At 43.9% G+C, this 15,413-nt stretch overlaps 1 pseudogene; it reads right to left on the bottom strand.

The window, feature by feature from the left end:
• Nucleotides 1–15,028, bottom strand: part of LOC124971476 (40S ribosomal protein S8-like) — a 61,430-nt pseudogene extending 46,402 nt beyond the window's left edge.
• Nucleotides 15,029–15,413: the final 385 nt, after the last annotated feature.

Here is a 15,413-nt window from a genome sequence, read left to right as displayed (position 1 = left end):
AATTCCTGTCATAGTGATTCCAGGATCTGGGGGTAATTCTGGGAAGCAGAATTTCTTTCTAGGGTGTTTGGAGGGTTCCCTAAGTTCCACAAAGCTTCAGAGACCAGCTCTAGGCACTAGGTTAATGCTGACTTGAGGTAAGAGCAGCCCAGCAGTATCAGTTTTGAAAAGGCTTGTCTACCATTATTTTACCAGATTCCTACTACTAGAAATCCTGAGAGATCAAATAATTATTGCAAACCCCAATAACTTAAAGAGAAAAAACTAAGCCTTGGGGAAAGGAGACTGATTTCCCCCAAATACTTATATAATGTCATTGGCAGAACTGGGATTGGGTCCTAGATTTTCCTTCTGATATACTGTGCTGTCTATGGACCTGGAGCCAATCATCCCTATCTTCTCCCTACTTAATCACTAATTTGTCACTACTAACTAAGGCCTAAAGCCATGAAAATTTACAGATGAGAGCGTCCAGGAAGCACTAGAACTATCACTGAGATCTAAGATGTACAGACTAGAAAGGCACCTAGAGTCCATCCAGCTAGGAGCTAGGGATTCTCATGAAATTCCCAATGCATCATAAGGGAATTCATCATATTCCCAAGAGTGGGGTGGTGGGGTGGTAGTGGCAGGTATAGAGTATAGGATCAGTAATTTCTAATGGGTGGTACATCAAAATCATGTGGTAGAGTGGAGTACGACAATGGAATTGTACCTCATGTAGAATCATTGGAATTCCAGGGTATGTATATGAATTAAAAATTGAGAGTGGTCAAGGTTCCCCTTGAAAATTCCTTAAATTAGTTGTAGATGTCATTCAGTAATAGACCACTTGCCTAGCATGCACATGTCCCTTGATATGATACCTGGCACTGAAAATAATTTTAATGGGAAAAAAGGGGGAAAATCCCTTAAATCACCAAGACCTAGATAAGCACTTAAAAGCTTAAAAAGCGTTCTGGGTGTGGTGGTGCACTCCTGTAATCCCAGCAGCTTGGGAGACTGAGGCAGGAGGATGTCAAGTTCAAAGCTAGCCTCAGCAATTTAGTGAGGTCCTAAGCAACTCAGCAGGATACTGTCTCAAACTAAAAAATAAATAAAAATGGACTGGGGATGTGGTCTAGCGGTTAAGGCAACTGGGTTCAATCACTAATACCTTAAAAAAAGCTTAAAAAGCAAGCAAGATTTAACATTTGCTTATTTCTGTGTATATTTTTTGTTGTGGCCCTTTTCTACTTCGGTCAGTTGAGACCATTATATTGGGGAAAGGGTGATAAAGCAAATAAAGAATTTTTTTTCTCTTTGCAAGGCAGCATACAACTAAATTCTCATTAAGTTAAATGTGTGTACAATGCAATATCACTGTAATAAGGGTAACTACTTCCCCATTCCACCTCTACATCCATTGGCCCTGATGACAGTCTTCCCTGGGATTGGCCCAAACGGAAGACCCCCAATATTGTGCTAATCCCTTTATCCCTTTCACCTCCCTTTTCTCTCACTTTTTTTGTTACCTGTAACAATGAACCATATATGCAGTCTATTATGCCTGTGCATAGTCCTGGACCCAAGAGCTCATTTAACTTGCATCTCATAACACTCTTGTAGGGTAGCCAGATCATGACTCATTACCCCCAATTTTACAAAGGAAGAGATTGAGGCCAAAGTCACGCACTGCCAGTGGCAGAGCTATCCTGGTTCCCATTTCAGTGCTCTTTCTACCACACCATTCTCTCTCTGGACATGTAGAAGAAGAATAATAGCTGCAATTTATTGAGCACTTATTCTCTGCCAAGCTCTGTGCTAAGCATTTTACATTTATTAGCTAAATTGAGAAAATGGTTGGTGGCGTATGCAGAATAAATTGGAGCAAAGATTGGGGGTGGTCACCAGATAGAAGGCTGTTGAAAATTGGTTAGATGGAATAAAAACACATGCTGGGAAACCGATGGTGGGAATGGAAAGAAAAATAAGTGACAAAGACATACACTGAATTAGCTGGAAATCAGCAGGATCTTAAAGGACATGAGATACATGAGTTTTGATGGGGGAAAAGAGAAGTAAATGTGCTCTAATGAAGGATGCTGTCTAGACTGTTTTCCAGCATCTGTGAAGGCTATGCAGCATCTGGGAAGCCAGTTTCTGGGAGAAACTAAGCCTAGTATATACGTGTTTCAGTTGCCATACTCCTGCTTATTCCTCCTTAAAGACAGAAATTCTTTTAAATGTAGATCTTCATTGGGAGCTCTAAATGCACTTCGCTCACCTCTACATATGGGCTATAAAGCCTGATACACAGTCCATCAAAACATTAACAGTTTTCACTCTTAGGATGGTTGTGTCTGGGATAAAGGGGAATTTGGCTGGATCTTCCTCCAGATTCTGGGGCTGTGAAATCAAAGTGAGGAAGTTCCCCACTGCATCCAGCTTCACCCTATCTTCCAAACACAAATTTCTTCCTACACCTGAAATTCAATGTGTTTAAAATCTGTTCTTAATTCAGCCTCCTTTGCTTCCTCATTTTTGTAGACAATCTGTCCATCTTCCCAGCCTCAAGACTCAAAGACTTGGAATCTTCCCTGATTTCTCCCCTTTTCTGCCCACTGCCCCCTACATTAAATCAATCACAGAGCCCTGTCAAGTCTCCCACTGCAGCAGGGCTGACAACAGTCTGTGCCTTTTCATCTGTACCACCTGACTTAAAGTCCTCATTACCACTAATCTGGATTATTAAAATAACTATTCTTCCAGCATCCTCTTTCTCACTTCGCTGATATATTCTGCACCAAACACCTGCTTGCTTACTGAGCCCTTATGATGGCCTCTACATATGCAGTCAGTCGAATCATGGAGGTAACAATATCCTTCCTTTAAGAAACTCATCATCTGATTAAGGAATATAGGTTTAAAAATTTTAAAAAGAACTTTCACTAAGTGTTAGGTTGGAAGCATGAGTTAAAATTCTGTGGAGACATAGAAAATGGAATAAATGGAATACTTTATTGTGATTCTTGGGAGAAAGGATTTTATAGGAAGGCTTCAGAGAGGAGGTGACACGAGCAGAATTTTTTTCAGTGTTGGGAATTGAACTAAGGGCTTCACACATTAGTATGTAAGTGGTAAGTGTTCTACCACTAAGCTGTATACCCAGCCCTTTGGGCAGGATCTTAACAGTTAACTCCTTGACCTTGTGAAGAAAGTGGGGAAAGGTGTAGAAGGTATAGGCAGAGGCGTGTGTGTGTGTGTGTGTGTGTGTGTGTGTTGACATGGGGTGGTAGGTATCATCAGTACTGTAGAGCTACCTGAATGACCAAAACACAAGGGTCTTGACAATAAGGCAAGGTAGAGGGCTCAGTGAGACCAGACAGAAATTCAAGCCCCTTTTGGAGGAAACCGGGCTATACAGCCACCTCAGGCAGGAATCAGACTCAGGGTGCTGTCCAGGTGGGGTCTTGTTTCCTAGCAACACAGGATGAGAGCCCAAAAAATGTATCCAGAGGTCTGCCAGGGCAGGGCTATCATCTAGCAGTCAATTTCTTCTGGCCCATTTGAGCAGTGAGCCTAACTCATGGTGGCTTGCCCTTTCCCAAAGGAGCAAAAGCAGGATTGCCCCCAGTCCTCTTTCCGCCAAGCTCCACCTAGCTTTCTGGCTATGTTTCCAAAACCTCTTTATCACCACCCTGTGCTTCCCAGAAACCTGACTGAACTTTTGCAATGGCAAATCAGGCCTCTACAGACCTCATCAGCATTCTGCAGGGGACAGATCCACAGCACCAGAATCTCAGCTTTCACCTTCTCATCCAAAAGTGCTCACCTCTGTGACCTTACTAGCGTGTGTGTGTGTGTGTGTGTGTGTGTACACGCATGAGAGAGGAGAGAGGGAGGGAGAGGAAGAGAGGAGAGAAGGAAGGAGGGAGGGAGGGAGAGAGAAGTGGAGAGAAGGAGAGAGGGAGAGAAGGAGTGAGGGAGAGAGAGACTCTGAGACTGATTGACTCTCCCATAGAGAGATTTCCATTGGCTCCCGCAGATAGGAGATTCTCCGAGATTTTGCCACTTGTGGATTCCCCCACAGCACTCTGGGCCTTGACGATCAGAGGGATCTAGTGATGTTTGCTGCGTAATTGAGAATGTACTGAGTTTTAAATCCCTCTCCAGTGCTTTTCCTTCTTCCTTATGTCCTTTGCATGTAATTCCTGCCACAGCAAGTTTGGTCAGAAATTCTCCCCAAACTTGCCAGTCCGTGCCCTTATCTCTGTGGCCCCCTCCCTTTATTCCCCACTCCCTTCAAAATTACTCTGATAGAGCTCTCTTCTTTTGCTGTGCACTTATCTGGTCTCTCCTCAGGACCCCCTCTTTGCCTTTCCTGGGGAATCTAGCCCCGGCCCCTCTCTCAACAGTGGCCCCAGCCCCGCCCCGTCCCCCTCCGCCTCCTCCCAGCCTTTCTCTGCAGCCCTATTCTCTAGAGCCTTCTCTGCAGCCCCCGCCCCTGTCACTGCGCTGTTGGATCTACACCAGACTCGCTCCCCTCCCCTTCGCAGCTCTCCTGTAGCCCCTCCCCAGGGCGGTCTTAGGGCCAGAGGCTTTCCCTAGCCCATCCCGGTCCAGTCCAGCCCGTCCCCTGGTGACTCATGCCCTTATTTAGCAGGCAAGGAGGAGCCTAGTTGGGTGGCCGGCGGGCAGACTACAAGAAGGTTCGAAACCCTTCAGCGGAGCCAGCGGGCAGACCACACCGTCTCTGGTCACTGGGCTGCTCCGCGACCTCCGCGGCGGAGGGGCCGCGCTCCATCCCTGTGTGTCCTCTTCTCCCTCCCTCTCTCACTCTCCTAATACCTAATTCACTCCCCAGCCAGGTGTGCGCCCCCACCCGTCGAGGGCACCCAGACTCTGGGCAGTAGATTGCCAAGGGGAGCTTCGCGGCGGCGGCAGGCCCCCCACCGCCCCCGCCCCCGCCCCCGCTACAGACATCGCAGGCTTCTCACCGGCTCCAACTGCAACCCCGCTGCCCACGCCTCCCCCATCCTTTGGCCGAAGGCGGTGCAGGATAAGCCCTGTTGCTCGCCACCCGCGTCCCAGATCCAGCCAGCCAAGGCGCCCACAACGAGGACCCTAACAAGGTAAGTAGTTGGGGCGGCAAGGAAAGGAACAGGTGGCCGTTGTGCTCTACAGTGTGGCCAGGCTCCCGACGGAAGGATGCACACAGGAGGGAGGGGGCAGGGCTGAGGGAGAAAGCACCTCAACGCCGTCTCCACGGCGGGTAGCTTTGAAGCCCGGCGAACATCCCGCTTTCCCACCCCAAACTTGGTGGTATGGACGCCACCTCTGAAGTATGAAAACCACTTCCTTCTTCCCTGTCCCTCCGGGAGCGCACTCCGTGGAGTCAAATCCTTAGCCGGTGGGCCCTAGGCAGGGCCGGGTTCTCTGCAGTCTGAAAGGTGCAGCACTAGCAAAGGCGCCTGAGTCCCCTCCCCAGATGCAGATAATGTCTCCTCACCCCCCACACCCCAGCATTCAGAGGGTGGTGATTTCACTCTACTCCATCCAGCTCCAACAAGCTTTTCTCCCCTAAGCTACAGTTTATTCATCTGTCAAATGGGGATACCAAAGTCTACTACTCACATCCCTACTGTGAGGATTACAGAAGGTAATGTATGTGAAAAAGCACAGCACAGCTCTCTTGGTACACAGTAGGCACTCACTTTTACTTTTTTTTCTCTTGACCCTTCAACCTTTAAATGGCAGAAATCTGGCACATTTCCTGTGGGGTGGGATTCTCCACCACCTAGACATAAATCTTGCTAAATTAGCTCCCTCAGGCACAGGGCTGCGGAGAAAAGTGGGAGTGGGAAGGAAAGATCCAGAAGAAAAGGGAAACCCAACCATAGAGAGGAGAATCTCAGGTGATTGAAGAAATAAAGAAAGAGGAAGGGCCCAGAAAGTGGGAGGAGACATCAAGCAGGGAGACAGAATCTAAGGAGGAAGAGCCCCAGGGGGAAAAAAAATGGACCCCAGCGAATAGGAGGCGAAACCTATGAAAATTAGAGAGGATAGTGGGGGAAAATGTTGGTGTCACAGAGGAATAGGGGACAGGAACTCCAAGAGACCAAGAAACCCAGGAGATGGTAAGATTGCAGAAAAGGGTGGAGTCCTAAGGATGCAGGGAGGAGATCATAGGAGAGATGGGACTGCAGAAAAATGGGTGGGGCCCCAGTGATGCAAGGAAAGGTCTCTAAGAAAACAGGACTGCAAAAAAAGGGGGGGGGGGTAGAATGGGGAAATGGAGAGAAGGGTTTCTAAGAGAAAAACTACATAAGAACAGTGGAAGCATATTGTATGGGGATTTTTTAGGGTAGGGAATACAAAACAGAAAAGCCAAAATGTTAAGATCCCCAAAAGGTAAAGATTCCAGGAAAAAAGGTAAATCCCCACAGAAAGGTGAAGGGGTAGGGTCAGGAACCCAAAGTGAAATGGGAATGTAAAGGGTGAGTATTCTTGGAGGGAGATAGGACACTTGAAAAGAATGGCCTAATATTTGTGGAACACTAGAAAAAGAAAGAAGGACTAAGGATTTGGGGTAGGGGCACCAGGAGATGGTGCTAAATAAAAGGATTGTAATTGCAAAGGTGCAATGAGGAGACACTAAAAAATGGGTATAGACTCAGGATGTTCATACGGAATTCTGCAAAAGTCCCCTAAAAGGGATATAGCCTCATAGATGTAAGGATAAGAGTCCCTGGGAAAGAGATATGACCCCAGGAAAAAAAAAAAAAGGCCAGTCAAGCATATGGCTGCTAACAAGTGTGGTATTTCTTTGGGGTAATGAAATGTTCTAAAAGTGATTATGGTGATGGTTATACAATTCTGTGACTATACTTAAAACCATTGATTTGTACATTTTAAGTGGGTAAATTGTATCATTGCTGAATTATACTAATAAAATGTGTACACACCTATACATGCACACAGACACACACACCCAATGCCTTAGGGACATAGGAAGGAGAATCCTAGATAAAATTCAGACCTCCAAAATGGATGGTGCTAGATATAGAGGGAGGGGACTCCAAAAGTGATATGGGATATCAGAAAAAAATGTTGCTCTGCAAAATTGGTGGAATACCAAAAAAAGTGGGTAACTCTAGAAATTTCAGAAGAGGTGTGTTACAGGGAGGACTGCAGAAAAGAGGCAAATTCACAAGATTGTAAAAAGGGGTTTTAGGGTGTGAAACAAAGTTGCCTGAAAGTAGAAGATACCCAGATCTGCAGTGGGACTCTCCAGGAGAGGAATAGTTTTCCAGTAAGTATTGAAACCGTGATGATTTGAGGATGGAACTTCAAGAGAGTATGAATCCCAGGGACTTGAGAATCACAACTCTAAGATAGTTGTAGGACTTTAGAAAATGGTTATAGTACTAGCAATTGGCTAAAGATACCATATAAAGAGGAGAATAAACCACTTAAAAGCAGTAGAGCTTAAGAGACTCAGGATAAGGAAACGCACCTAATAAAATCTGGGGTACCAGATATTCAAGTAAGAGAGCAACCCCAAGAGAGATAAATACAAAGAAAAAAATGTTTCCAGGAAAGAAGTGAGGTGTTGGGCGAGCTTTCAGGGAAGGATTTAACAACCCAGTAGAGAGGACTGCAACCATAGCTGGAGGACTGAAATCCCAGCTAGAACTCTGAGTTTTACCTGTTCACTTGTTTTCCTTTAGGTTCTGGCTAACTGGGCTGAGATGTCTGTGGCTTAAGGCTGTAATAGATGAACTCTCAAAGAGAGAATGGAGCTAGGCCACAACTCCCAGCCTTGGGGTCCTAATTAAAACCTTCCCCACCTCCATTCTCCTTCCTTCCCTTACAACAGCCTACCATCCTGGCCTTAATCTTAAAGATTTTGTATGACTATTAAGTTTTAAATTATATTTTGACAGAGGAACCTCCTTGCTAGTCTCAGATTTCAGCTACTTAACTACGAGGCTAATTGTTTTTAACCCCCTGCTCATTTAAGGTTCACTTTTTCTGTTTTAGCTACTTCATTAATGTGTCATTATTATTACAATCATTCTTATCAACATGTGACCTAAAATATAAATCTACTAAGAAGTGACATCATGTAAAAAGACAAATCACAATTATTTTAACCAGCTCTGTATTGAACTTGGGTGTGCTTGAATAATTTTTTCCCATGTGAACCTGGTTCTTCATGTGAAATTCTCTCTGCCATTCTGTGATTCTGTGAACCAATTTCTAGGCAACACATTTACTCGTCAACCTCAGGGTGTCAATTAGAGACCTTACTGCAATTGTTGGCACTCAGGGCGGCCTATTGGAGTCCCAAGAGTTCACCAGATTTGGATCACTGCCAAATCTGTACCAGTGACCCCATCTGGGCCACCAGGGGTTTGTGGGAATTCAGGGTTTAATGCAGGTGAAAGAAAATTATACTGCTGGATTGGGTTTGGTGGTCTGACAGTCACTGATGCCTCCACCCTGTATTATGTCAGTGAGTGAGGCAAGTGACTGTCTGATTGCTATGCCTGTCTCTCGTCACACAGAACAACCATCATGTCTGGAAGGCAGCCGGGAGAAGAACTTCAACACCCCATTACAACTCTGAATTCATAGCTAAATGCCTTTAGGTGGGGCATCAGTTGAGTCCCAAGGGTCCAAGCATTATGCCCAGTAAAAACCTCTGAAGGATTGTACTTCTCCTATAGAGTCCAGGGCTCCCATCACATGGCAATCATAAATTTATTAAATTGATCATCTGGGCAAGGATTAGTTGCAGAGGATGCTGGGTAAATTCTTTCCCCCCTTATTCTCTCTGCCATACTCAGAGGCTCCCATTTGGAGGTATCTGCCAAGAAGTAGGAGTTTCTGTGAGGGACTGCATTGCTGTTGCTGCTGCTGCTACCACCACTGCTGCCACCACCACCAACAACAACACAGGGAGAGGGATCCAGGAGGACAAAGGTTTGTTGCTGGGTTTTACCATGGACCTACAAATCCAGGAATTCTGTGGTTAACATTTTTAAACTAGCCTATTGTTCAGTTTGCGTGAAGTGTACTCCATCTGTGTAAATGACGGACATTATGAGTTTGGTCCCTAAACACACTCTTTAGCCACTAATACCCAAATTGCCCACAGCTTGCCCCTGGACTTGTCCCCTATGTTTTCTCAGCTATCACTAGAGCAGAACACAGCAAATCTCCTGTGTTCCAGGTATCTTTCTCCATCTAACTTCATGAGTTAAGGTGAGGGGCACCTGTGGTGGGGGCAGGGGGCAGGGGGCAGGGGTGGGGGTGGGGGTGGGGTAGAGGGAAGTAAATAACCTTCCTCCCTCCTTTTCCCTCCCAAGGAACATACCCCCTGGGTAAAGTCAGGTCCACCCAGTCTTCCTAACTGGAGAGAAAGCCTAATATTTGCTCTTTGTTCTCCCCCTACCTCCTCCCCTTACCCATGTCACATATAGGTAAAGTGAGCATGGATGTTAATATTCGAAGTGAGCTAGACTGCCCTCCTTATTTTACAGATGTGAAACTAAGACACAGAAAAAAGAGATTTTTTTTTCAAAGTCTCTATACTATAGTAGCAGAGTAGGGTATAGAGCCCATATTATCATTTTATTCCCTATCAGCACCACCACTCCCACCCATCCCCACGCATAACTCTGAGGCAGCTTTAGTGTTGGACACACTCATTCACATGGAAATATTAGCCTCCTAGTGTGTAATCCCTCCAGAGTAGATTTCCCCTTAAAAGAGAACCCCAGGACAGGGTTATTCTTAACCAAATGGAAGAACCTACCAGATACCTAGGGGATCAATGATAGAGTGAGAGAAATTAGAGTGGGAAGAGTAGAGTAGGAGAGCAGGATAGGAAAAGGCCTCAGGTGGAGGAAACAGGGGTGATGTTTTCATTTGAAATTAGGTTTAACAAAGCCTTCCCAGCACAAGTATGACCCTCTATCTGTACACACCATTAGTTCTGCATCTCCTGCCAAATCCTCCTCCTGGAGAGAAAAGATAAAAAAGGTCATGGAAAACACTCACCATTCAGTAGTCCTAGACCACCCTTGGTTCTCTGAAGATTTTATTATGGAAGGTAGGGTGTTTTCTTTCTTTCTTTTTTTTCTTTTTCAGTCCTAGGGATTGAACCCAAGGGTGTTCTGTTGCTGAGCTACATCCCAAGACCTATTTATTTATTTATTTATTTATTTATTTATTTATTTTACTTTTGAGACAGGGTGTTGCTAAGTTGCTGAGGCTGACCTCCAAATTGTGATCCTCCTGCCTCAGCCTCCTGAGTCACTGGGATTATAGGTGTGTGACATTATGCCTGGGTAAGGTAGGGTTTTTAAGGAACTCCGATTCTGTTACTTAACCTTGACCTCTTATCTGCATTTTTCTCCCTTAGATCATTTCCTCGTGGGTAATTATACTGTGGACCAGATATATAGCCTGCTTCCCCAAACCAGAATTAGGAATTGGACAAAGAAATAAGCAATAAAGCTTTGAACTTTCTAAGGTTTTTGTAGGGGGATGGGGATGTGAGGGAGTCTATTTATAGGTACTGGTTTTTCAGAATCCCCTTTAGGCACTGAGTTCTGGCTTATTACACATGTCATCTTGCCAATTCTCTACCCTGGGAAAAGGAATAGGAAGGCACATACTTACTTTTCTTGCCATAGTATGACTTCTGCATGGTTATGTATGTAACTGAGTGGAAATCTGTGTATTCATGAATGTATCTGAGTATAAACAATTGCACAGGTCAGCCATACAGGTTTTTGTGTACATATTTCAGTTAAAACAGCATAGTATTGCTGGTTAATTTGGGTTTGAATGAAAGCAAACTTTTGAAGACCAAAATGAAAGAGACAACATATATGCGTGTGCATAAAAGTCCTGGCAGACATACCCATGTACACACACACACACACACACACACACACACACATCATTAGTGAAGGGGATTAATATAATTATTTTTTTTGTGATAGAGTCTCTCTTTGTTGGCCAGGCTGACCTTGAACTCCTGGCTCAAGTAATCCTCCTTCAGTCTCTCAAGTAGCTAGGAGTAAAATTACACAACACCATGGCCAGCGAGAGAATGTTTTTATAGGGAAACTACAAGTGTTTAATTGACATTAATAGGTCTTAGAGTAGAAATGAATTTTCAGTTTCGAGATGAGGTCTTTGAAAATGCCTGAACTGACTGGGAGACTGGGGAGCTGTGTTCTTCTCTTGGCACTTAGATAAATTCACTGTGTAAGCTTGGGAAGATCTTGATTTTCCAAGGTCTGTTTTTGCTATCTGCAAACTTGAGTTGATGACATGCTTTTCTTAGTTTTGGGAATTAGGGAGGCAAAACATAGAACACAATGCTAGACAGAGTAGGGGCTCAATATATGGCTGCTGGGTTCTTTTTTGTTTGTTTGTTTTGTTTTGTTTTATAAAATGAAGGGCCTATACCCTACTTGCATCAATGCCCCTGATCAGCTTTCTACTTGGGAGAGCCAACTCTTTGGCTCCAGGAAATCTCTTTATCAAAGTGACCAGGGTGGATGATAGGTAGGTAAGTCTGTAAGTTCGGAAAACCCTGCCTCCACCAAGTTCAAAGCAGGAAGTATTGGCATCAGCTCATTTGTGCTTGGACCCCTGCCCAAGCGCAGATGGTGTGGTGTTATTCCTTTCTGTTTGCTTCCTATGGTGAGAACTTGTTTCATGACTATATCCCCAGAGTTTCTAATCCCTCTACCTTCCCTCAACTATCCATTCACCTGCTTGCAGATTTTTTTTTTTGGTACCAGGAATTGAGCCCACATGTGCTTAAACCACTGAGCCACTTTCCCAGTGTTTTTATTATTATTTTTGTTTTATTTTGAGACAGGGTCTTGCTAAGTTGCTCAGGGCCTTGCTAAGTTGTTGAGGCTGGCTTTCAATTTGAAATCCTCCTGTCTCTGCCCATTGAACTGCTGGGATTACAGATATGCACCACAAGGCCTAGCTACTTGCAGATTTTTGTAAGTCCTTTCATTGGATGTATAAGAGGGCCAATGGCCAGGCCAATCCTCCATGTGGAAATGGTCAGTTACTTTTTGCAGTTTCAGAGGTGTCAACTGAGGTCTTATGGCCAAAAAATTTATTCTCCTAGATACTTCCATCTTAACTTTCTGAATTCTCATAATTTCAGTGAGAATGAATTTATTAGGTGTGGTTTTAGCAGCACTGGGTACCTGAGAAAGGGGAAGACTTGGCTATGACCTTAAGCAAAGTGCTTCTCTTCAATTTCTTCATCTGTAAAATGGAGCTAATCATTTCGGTCTTGATTGACTTATAAGGTCTCAGGAGGATCAAATGAAAATGCATGGTCTTTGTGAGTCAAAAAAAATGTCCAATATTCATTCTCAAATATAAGAAATAAAAATTTAAAAAATGGGGGATGGGGCTAAGGACAAAGACGTAATTCACATATGAAATCCAGGAAAAGTACTATTTCTATTGCCACCAAGAATGATAAAGGGAGGTCCAACTGAGGGATGAAAGTATGGACATCAGTAGAAGATGTCTAACTTTCCTCCCTTAGTTTGATCATCACTGAAATTCAGCCAGCTGCCCTGTTCTCCTGCATATTTTGATTTTTCATTTTTGTTTTTCTTTTCAGGTGATTTCAGCGTGGGAGAGATGGGGATTGTGGGAGTGGGGTGGTATGTGGTAATAGCTAGGGCAAGGTCCTGACTAACATTGGGCAGTTCTTTTTTCCCAGTGCCAGTGTAGGACTGTGCTCTTTACATTTCTGCAAAAGACTTCTCTTGTGGTACAGATGGTTTAGGGGCCTGCAATTTTGCCAGCCCAAAGCCATCCTGGCCTCCAACCTTGTGACCATGGACAAGAGACTCCAAAATCACACTCTTTGTCCAGTCCACAAAGCTGGGAGCTGACCACACAGGCTGCCTGGCTGCTGCCTTCTTACCTTGAGCAAGAAGTTCTTAGGGCCAAATGACTTCCCAGGGACCAGTAGGCATTGAAAGTGGCAGTGGAGGTACAGTTGGGGAAGATCATGCTTCTTTTTAGGGACAGAAGAACAATTGGGAAAGGGGTTTGAACCAGTTTGCCTCTAAGCCTATCTATTTTCCCCCATCCCTTTTGAGAGAAGCATTGCCTTCTCCTTAGGGGTAGGTCTGGGAGCCAGCTGATGAGACTGAATGGAGCCAGAAGGTACAGGCCCAGTCCTCTCTGATGCTGTTCACAAGCCAAGTGACCTGAGTCCAGGGTCCTCATCTGAGGTCTTGGCCCCTTCAACCTACCTCACAGGGTTGTTGTGAGGATGCCACAAGATATGTGCCCAGCACAGAGGAGGGCTCAATAAATGTCTTTTGAATAGATCCATCCATGTGACAGTGCTTTGTACACTATAAAACTTCATAAGAAATGGTAGGCACAGTCAGACCACTCTGTTATGTAGCCACATAAAGGAAGCCACCCTCCCCTAGCCCCATTTGAAAACTGAGGCATGGGAGGGAAATGGAAAGAAGAAAAGTTGAAAACAGTAATGAAAGAGTAAGAGACTTAGAACCAAATGATTTTGCAAGGGCCTGTAATGGGCATTTGAGAGGACACAGGAGAGGCTCAGACTCTAGGGACAGAAGAACAGAGTTCTAAAAGATCTTAGATATTTATTTCAACAACTCAGCTCCTATTTGTATACCTCCAGTGAATAGTTAAGACGATCTACTCCAATCATAACCAACTTCAACAAATAGAAAGTATGTCCTTGTATTAAGCTGATAATTTGCTTTCTTTCAGTTTCCCTTTCTACCCCTTGGTGCCACACAGAAAAAAAAAACCTAATGCAGCTAGTCATAGGGACACATGCCTGTAATCAGTGTTTGAGACTGGCCTTGGAAACTTAGTGATATCCCGTGTCAATATAAAACTCAAAAGTGTTGGGGAGGTAGTTTAGTGGTAAATCACCCCTGGGTTCATTCCCTAATACCAAAAAGAAAAAGAAAAAGAAAAAAACAACCTAATGCCTTGACAGTAAGTGAGCAGTATTTATTGAGTGATATTGGCAGATGATAGGAGTATCTCTAATTTCAGGAGCCAGTCAACACAACCTTGAATGTACAAAAGATATTATATATATTATATTATTATATGAATATATATTATATATTTGTATTTGTTTATTATATATTGTAATATATATTTTATATTTTGTATTTGTACTTTATATAGATTTTATATTGGTTCTGGGGTTGAACTCAGGGGTGCTCAACCACTGAGCCATTTTCCCAGCCCTTTTTATATTTTTTAAATTTTGAGACAGGGTCTCACTAAGTTACCTAAGTTGGTGAGGCTGGCCTTGAACTTGGCAATTCTCCTGCCTCAGTCTCCCGAGTAACTGGGATTATAGGCATGTGTGCCACTGCACTGGCTCAGATCATAATTTTATAGCTGGAAGAAAAAAAATCTATTGATCCACCTTCATTCTTTTCCACATGCCTAGGCTAATTAGAAGGTAAAATGCAATAGGAACTGACAGTCTAGAGTGAGAGACAACATTCAAATCAAATGTGTGACAAACACTCAGGGGATGCTCTGCGAGTACAGAAGGAGGGGTGCTTTTGTCCCCCTGGCCACGACAGGCTGTAGGACAGTATTCTAAAGCTGAATCTTGAAAGATAAAGGAGCTTCACATGTATGAAAATCAGGTGGGAGGAAAATCAGGGAGGGTGGAAAGGGCTCAGACAGTCTAAACAGAGGTCCTACATGAAGTCCTGAGAAATGACAGAAGATTGCAAAATGTCCAAGTCTTCCTACATGGGGTCCAGAAATAGAGAGGAACAGACTCCTAATCCTAATTCAGTTAAATTCTGGAGGTGACTAAGAATTTGGGAAGAAGTTGGACCATGATTAAGTAATCATCATAGCTCCTCTGATCGGCACCATTTATCTTCACCACTTTCATCTCACCTGTCGCCATCACAATTGCTGCCGGCATCATCTCCGCTGTCAGGACTGTCATCGCTGCTACCTGAGGTGTCACTCTAATTGCCACCATTCCAGTGTACTATCATCCCCACCATTATTTCACCCACCCACTTTACCACTGACATCTTCTAAGCCTGTGTATCTCAAATATACCTGGAAAGAGAAATGGTCTATCCCTCTGGGGGTTTTGGACATGAAACACAAAGCAGCTATTAACAAGCCAAAATTTCTTTGAAATAATATGTTTTGTATTAAATATTCATGGAAGTTTGTTTTCTTTGATATAGCCATTCTTGTTTGAAGATAAAAAAATACTATTTTGAATTGCTTTTTTGTTTTAATTAACATAATAATTATACAGATTTATGGGGGGATAGTGTGATGCTTTGATACATATATAACTTGTATGATAATTAGAG

This window comes from Sciurus carolinensis, chromosome X (assembly GCF_902686445.1).
Source record: "Sciurus carolinensis chromosome X, mSciCar1.2, whole genome shotgun sequence".
In the NCBI taxonomy this organism is placed as follows: Eukaryota; Metazoa; Chordata; class Mammalia; order Rodentia; family Sciuridae; genus Sciurus; species Sciurus carolinensis.
Note: the sequence above shows the minus strand (reverse complement) of the source record. Positions and strands in the feature narration are given on the sequence as shown.